Consider the following 8,128-nt stretch of genomic DNA (forward strand, 5'->3'; position numbering starts at 1 on the left):
TGCGAACATGTGTATACATGTATATGTGTGTGTGTGCTTTTGCAATGTTGCTTGACAATCTGGACATGGTGAGGCTGAAAAGAGCTAACTGTGTTGCAATGTTTTATTTATCAGTGTTCTGTCATGTCATTTCAGTGGAACCACCCTTCTGTACATATTATTTGTCTACTAAAAAAGTCATCATAATCAAAGCATTTACAGCATTAAGTTAGATAAACAGACCACTTTCAGCTCTTATTGTATGTGAGGTAAGAAGATACAGACATAATTAGGTAGTAAGTTATTGCTGTAAGATCATTGTCAGTACAAAATTCATATTTGACCTCTTAAATTGGTTATACTTTTAAGATACACTCATGGAGTGATTTGGACCGACTTGACCAAATAGGTATTACTCTCTGGTTATTCCTGTGAAACACAAGTTGGATAAACTCCGGATTTCTGTAGAAAATCACTTTCTTTGCAAGACCATATCTATTCGCACTAAGAGGTAATCAAACCCATATTACGTTTGAATATCCCATCTTATCGACAAAATAAGTATTGTCGATATGCTTGTTAGATATTCCTTCCAAAAACGAACAAACAAAAAGGATGTGTCATGTCCAGATTGTGTTTGCATTTGAAGGTGTTTTGTACATGCACAGGGATCTTTACCAATGGCTCTTTTGTGGGAGTAACTATGGCAACTTTAACAAATAAGGCTTTTTGAATATCTTTTCCAATATACATAACATCCCAGAGGAAGTCCTGCAATTTCTGAAAGTCCTTTGAATATTTTAGTATTATTTCAGTTCATTCACTATAGAGCTAAATTTTCTGAAATAAATATTGTTAAGATCTGAAAATGTAAGTGGGCATATAGGCTTTTTTATGCCTCATTTTATGAAAACCCACTTTTTATGAAAGTAAATGGAATAGAATAAAATAATGTAAGTGAATTGGGTAAGCTAATTATTAGTATAACTTTGTTTTCTATTAACAGTCCATTGAATGTACATGATAGTTAAATTATTTGCTTTGTGTCTCTGTACTTCAGTTAGTTTTAGAATCTTTATAGTTATGAGTGAATTTTCAGTATAAAGGTCTTTTTAAGTGATTAGAATTAACCTTGTGTTTTGTGTCCTACTCCCAAGAAAATGAGTTATTTTTAAGTGTTAATAGTTTATGATTTTCATTATCATTATCATAGGGAATCATTATCATTATCATAGGGAATTAAAAAATGCAGCAGTATTAATGTCTTTTTAAATCAATTGTATTCACAAGTTGAAGAGTCTTTAATTCATACTTAGGTCTTGGTGCCTATGATTTTTAACCTCTCATTCCTAAAATTAATATGTCAGACTGCATTTTTGTGTATATGAAAGGTAAAATATTTATCTGGGGTGAAAAGTAATTTTTATATCAGTCTTTCTTTAATAACATTATGAAGTAGTACATTTCTCTCAAAATGTTGGGTATAAAAAGCAATCAAAATACTTCTAATGGTAAACAATTTAGGTGAGCTACAATGTGGAAACGATTGTTCCAAAAGACCTGCATTCTGTTTCCATCAGGAATTGGGCAGGTCATTTTTTCAATAAGACTGTGTTAACCAGAGATGGGGTCCCCAGGCAGTGTAGTGTTGAGTGAAGGGATAAAATATGATTTCTAGTATTTTGAGCTAGAAATCAAGAATGTTATAGTTTAGCAGTTCCTTTCATCAGGGAGGTATAAATTGATTATGAACTTGGAGTTTTCATATTACAGTTACTTATTTTCTTTTTTTTGTTGTTGTTGGTCATGGGGCTTGACCTCTGGGCATGGGTGTTGTCCCTGGTCTCTACCATTTGGACCATAGTGCCACTTCCAGTTTACTAGTGGTTTATTAGAGATAAGATTCTCACAGTCTGTCCTGCCCCAGCTGGCTCTGAACCACAATCCGCAGATCTCAGCCTCCTGAGTAGCTAGTATTACAGGCGTGATCCACCGGTGTCTGGCTTAGTTACCTATTTTCTAACAAAGATAAAGTGAAATATTATTAGAGTGTGCACAATAATTTTGGGAAATTTTCCTAGAATTAGTAGACTGAGTGATGGTATTTAGTTATAAAATAGAATGAGGTTATTTGATATGGTGGGAATGGACTGCAGCCTAACATTTACCGTGGGTACAATGTTGTACTAGTAATTGCAACTCTGAAGACTTACATATCATCATCTTAGAATTAAAAATAGAAGTAGTTCTACTTTATGGGATTATTGTGAGGATTAAATTAGATACCAAAGGTAAAGTACTTGGAAAAACAATCATAGTTTGATATTTTCTACTTGTTATTTTATCATGTGATATATTCAAATATTTGTACTGTGATTTTTATATTGTGTCTATTTAGGATAGGCAAAGTGATGTATTGATATTCATTGTGTTGTTCACTTTTCTGTTATTATGAGGATAATACCTGCAAAGAAAATTTCTGAGAAGGAAATTATCATATTGACTCATGGGTTAAGATCAGATGTCTCCATTGTTTTTCATTATATTTTTAGTAAATAGTTGTACGAAGGGTTTTCCATTCAATGAATCAGTTTTTAGTATGATGGATCTTTACATAAATTTCTCACGTCCTTCCAAACCTCACCCCACTTTCATTTTTTCCTAGTTTCATACTATCTGCATTGAATATTATGGCTTCACTCTCTACTTCCGTAAGTGTCTTTAATCCTTCCCTTTGACTTCCCCTCACATTTTCCAAGTGATACTTTCCTGGTATTCATTTTGTTGGATTAAAAGTTCAATTTTATAAGAAATTACACCTTTTAAATACTCCTCTGCAAATAGCATGCTTTGATTAATACTGTTGTTTAACTTGCATAAAATTCTGTCTTCCAAATACGCGTCCTTTGTGTGTCTGGTTCTGACGTCGTTTACTTAACATAATTTTAGATCTATCCATTTGTTTGCAAATGCTGTAATGTCTTTATAATGGATGGGTGCAATCAAATTGTGTATATGTGCAACACTTTCTCCAACCATCCCTCTGGTAAAGGGCGTCTGGGCTGATTCCATAAGTTCTCTATGGTGAATAGTGCAGTAGAGAACATGATTGTGAGATTGATTTTACTGTAACTTTTGGGAAGAATTCACCACTGTTTTTCTAGGAGCAACCCTCTAGCCAATTTTCCAGAATAAGCACATCCCTTCCTTCATCTCCATCACAAGGTTTTTCAAGTTCTCAAAAACACACTACCCCCTACAGATCTGAATCAGCCAAAACCACACTGTGCCCATATTCTTTGTTGTTGTTGTTGTTGTTGTTTTCTGTCTGGTCGAGGGGCCTGAACCCTGGGCCTGGGCGCTGGCCCTCAGCTTTTCTGCTCAAGGCTAGCAATCTACCATTGGAGCCACAGCGCCACTTCCAGCTTTCTTCTTTTTGCTTATGTGGTGCTGAGGAATCAAACCCAGGGCCTCATGCATGCAAGGCAAGAGCTCTACCACTGAGCCACTCTCCTAGCCCCGATGTGCCCATATTCTTTTAATACATTTTTCATAATTTTACACATAATTTAGTGAGAATCTTCTATGTACTTTCCTAATGTGGTAATGAGGGATATGACAATAGAGTAAAAGTGAGAGATATGGAATTTAATTAGCTACTATCATTTAAAATAATTTTCAGCTCTCATAGCATCACTTACTATTATTTTAATCTTTATTTGATTACTTCACCTATCCCCTAAATTATAGCATGATTTAACTACAAAGGCAAAAATGTGTGGTTTGACTTTGACACTCATGTGTGAGGATGCAAAATATGGACAAATAAAAGGATTGGAATTAATAGCCATTATCCATTTTGTTAAATGGTTTTCTCAAACTGATTCTCACAATTTATATTTCATTCAACAAGAAACGTGACTATTCCCTATGCTTTGCTCCTCATTTAACTTGTTTCCATGTTATTTTGTAATGAAGGATGATTTCATAAATCTAATGTAGATACAAAAATACATTAAAATATTTCTATATGTATGCATTGATATAAATATACACACATATATTATAAAAGTTATAATGATAAATTTTAACTTCTGTAACTGTACAATTTACTAAATTATTAAAAACATGGACGGCTCAGGCCTGGAATCCTGGTTACTCAGGAGGCTGAGATCTGACGATCTTGGTTTGAAGCCATCCTGGACAGGAAAGTCCATGAGCCTCTTATTTCCAAACAACCAACAGAAAATCAGAATTGGAACTGTGGCTCAAAGTAGTAGAGTGATAGCCTTGAGAGAAAAGACTCAGAGATATCACCCAGGCTCTTAGTTCAAGAACTAAAATCTACCCCAAAAAAGTATTTAATTTACACCTGTGTAAGTAGAGTATTTCTTTCACCCAAATGCACATCCATGCTCATTGCAAGGTAACTCTGTTGTATCTGGAGTACCACATAATATTATCACATAAGTAGAAAGCATTGCAACATGGGTAAACTCTATCTCTCTCATGGATTTTTCTCCACTCAATATTCAAATCTTGCAATTATTCCAATTATTTAAAGTCATAGCTTTTTTTCTTTAACACCCATAATATTAGAATTTAAATTTAGTGTCTTGTGTCTTCTAAATGGATGTTCTTACCACTTTGGCATGCCCCCAGCCCTAAATTATCCTGATTAACTTTCAGATTGAATCTCGCTTCCTACTTGTGTATGATCGTGGGCTCAGTCTACTTGGTGTTATTCTTCCTGGAATTTAGAATAACAGGTTCCTGGCATTGTGTACAGATCTTTCGGTCCAGTCTGAGCTTTAACCACTATCCTCACCACAGTAGGCTCCCATGTAGTCAGGATTTTCATAAGCTTATCATAGCTATTTTTTTTTGAGTCCGGTCTTGGGGCCTGAACTCTGGGCCTGGGCGCTGTCCCTCAGCTCTTAAGCTCAAGGCTACCACTCTACCACTTGAGCCATAGTGCCACTTCTGGCTTTTTTCTTTTTGCTTATGTGGTGCTGAGGACCTCATGCATGCAAGGCAAGCACTCTACCACTGAGCCATCTTCCAAGCCCCTATCATAGCTATTTTTAAAAAACCTTTGAATTTCCTTCAGGTTCTTGAGTACTGAGTTAATTTGGGTTTGCTTGGGTTGTTTTGTTTCTTTTGAATGTATGTGTTGAGTTGTTCCTCATTTTTCCTTTTGTTTCTTTCATTCAAGTTCTTACCTATCGTGCTGAGAAACCAAATCTTCTTTCTCAAGATAGTCAAGGTAAAAAAAATATTTATTCCAAAACAATTCCAGTAACATTTAAACACCTTCAGGAATTTCGAGAAGATGGCAGAGGAGAACCTGGTGGCTAAACAAGCTCTCGCAGAGAAAGCAGTTCTAATGTTCCAGTGAACAGTCCTAGGCACACCAAGTGTGCATCACAGTACAGAGAGTTTGGCCAGAGAGGGAAAATCCAGGTAAGGAGACAGATGTGAGCATTTTCCAGCAGCCATGGCTGTGGCGGCTGTGGCGGCTGGGGTGGCATCCATAGCCACCATCCCTACAACCCAGAGAGTTTGGGACAAATGTGCCAGATGCAGCAGGTAAGCAGATTTTACTCAAAACCAACAAGAACTGACAAATAGCAGATATCTTCATCCTGCAGATAGCAGAACATAGGCTACCCAGGAACCAACACTCCCGCATGAGTACAAAACTGACATTCTCACTGCTTCTCAAAGGAAGCAGAGGAGGGAAGGCCACTCCTCCCCCCAACAGCGGAACTATCCATCTTTGATACAGACAAAGGCCTGGCTAAGCAGCTAGCTTCAACTCAGTCCTTTGATGAAAACAAAAGAGTCATTTAGCGAGTCACAAGTACTTACCCTGACCTGCCATTCTGAACTCCACAACCAGGCAGAGAAAGCTACACCCCCGAAGGAGTGACTTTCTTTACTGGGTAAAAAGAGCCAGAGGCTGCTCCTCTCTACATCAGCCCTGACAATCAATGAAACACAGTAAACATAAACCCTGAGAATGGCTCCAGGCTGGGCTCTGTGAATGTCTCAGAAGCTAGCTCCTCAGGGAAAAGCTATTGTTTTCTGAAAGGCCTCAACTTTTCCCAGAACCCAACCTTTTCACAGCAACTCCAAACTAGAGGAAACAGCCATCTCCCTCTTTTGTGATACTCAAAGCAGATCTCCCTCCCACTGAACTAGCCTGGGAGGAGTATCACAAACTTCTGGGTAAACCAACAGAATTTTTTCTGCCTGCCCAAACAAACTGACTTAAAAAAACCAATCAAGCCACAGAAAACGAAACACCACAAGCAAACCAGAGACTCCACCAAGAGACTGGTTACTGACACAAGGGAGATACAGGATCTTCCCATCAACACCCCAAAAACAAAATCAAAGAAGTCTTTTTTTATATATTTTAAAATATTTACTTTTTAATTATAAAAAATTGTTTTTATTAATCTTTTTTTCTTCCTCTTATAACTCTTATTTTAGGTGTATATGTGTGTATGTGTGCTTTTTAAAAAAATCTCTACTGACCTTTAGGTCTTTTTTGTTCTTTCTTTCACATTCGTTTTACTTTTTCATCTTTTGTTCTTTTTGCATGAATTATTTGTTGTTCTGCTTATCCTCATATATACCTGTCATTGATTATAAGACCTTATCCCCCATTGTGTACATACTTAATTCATAAATGTATTCCTCAATTCAAAACTGTTTAGTATTAAATTCCTTAATGGCAGTATTATCTATTTATACCTATACAATATTTGAAGTATTTTTAATTTATTTTTTATTGTGAAAATAATGTACAGAGAGGTTAAAATTACATGGGCAAGATAATGAGAATATTTCTTATCAAGCATGTAGCCTCCTCCTTTGTTTCCCCTTCTCTTCCCTTCCCAGCCTCCCACTGCCCCCCATTTAATCCTCCCCCCCCCACCAAATTTGTAAAGTTCGTTTTCGACATGACAACTTGTACTTCTCATTGTTGCTATGGGTCCACCTGTATCTGATATAAATGACTTGTTTTTCCTCTTCCCCTCCACAAATTATTATTTTTTGGTTTTTCAGGTCTCCTTTCTATCCCTCCCCTCCTCTCATCCTATCCCCCTTCATCTCTCAATGTCACTTCTTTAAATTTTCATTACTTTTAAGAGTTTCACTTTTTAAATTTAAATATTTGTCTTTCCTTTTTTTTTCTTGTCCCTTCTTTTAATTTTTTTCTCTCTCCTTCCATTCTTTCCAATCCATTTCCCTCTTGAGAGTAGGACTTGGTTAATTTCACTCTCCTTTTACCTTTCCACATCCCTCTAACCCTATTTTTCCACACCTTTCTCCCTAAATATAATAATTTCTGGTTTGTCAAATTCTTCTTTGCTATTCTTACCCCATTAATACATAGTTGTTTAATGTTGAATAGACTGTATCTCTTGAAATAGATTGTATCTGCAGACTTTTGACTATGCAATTACAGGACTTTGGTTGATGCTTGCCTTAAAATGGTGTTCTAGCACAAAACTAGCATTACTTTCATCCCAAATGGGCAGAACAAGCAAGAAAAACACAAGGAAAAATGGCAAGTCCGGGTATCTCAATTCCCACTCAAGATAATCAGGTGATAGAACAGATAATGAATAATCCAGAGGAGAGTTCCCATAAAGCTCTACAAACATTACTGGTAAACATGGTGAATGAAATGATTGAAACCCTGCAAAGGACTCAGTGTGAGCATGATAGGGAGAGAGAAGAGGCAAACCAAAGATCAAAACAGGAAGCTCATGGGCTTGAGGAAGATACTAAAAGGTTCATACTGGAATTGTGTGAGCAGGTTGAGAACACTTAAAGAGAAATAAAGGAATTGCGTGAGCAGGCTGAGATCAGACAAAGAGAACTACACAAGTTTCATGAACGTTAGAAATCTAATCAAAGAGTAATACAAGAATTGCAAGAGCGGGATGAGCATAGACAAAGATCAATAGAGGCATTCATGGAATCCATAAACAGGCACCTGAAAGGAGTCAGGGAGACCACAAAGAGAATGCTGAATGGAGCCCCACAGAAGCAATGGGAGTCCAAGGAAAACATAACCAATCAACCAAGTGATTTGAGAATAAACACTGAACACAAATTAAGGAAGTAAAGA

This window comes from Dipodomys merriami, unplaced genomic scaffold (genome assembly GCF_024711535.1).
Source record: "Dipodomys merriami isolate MVZ:Mamm:240054 unplaced genomic scaffold, mDipMer1.0.p SCAF_113, whole genome shotgun sequence".
In the NCBI taxonomy this organism is placed as follows: domain Eukaryota; kingdom Metazoa; phylum Chordata; class Mammalia; order Rodentia; family Heteromyidae; genus Dipodomys; species Dipodomys merriami.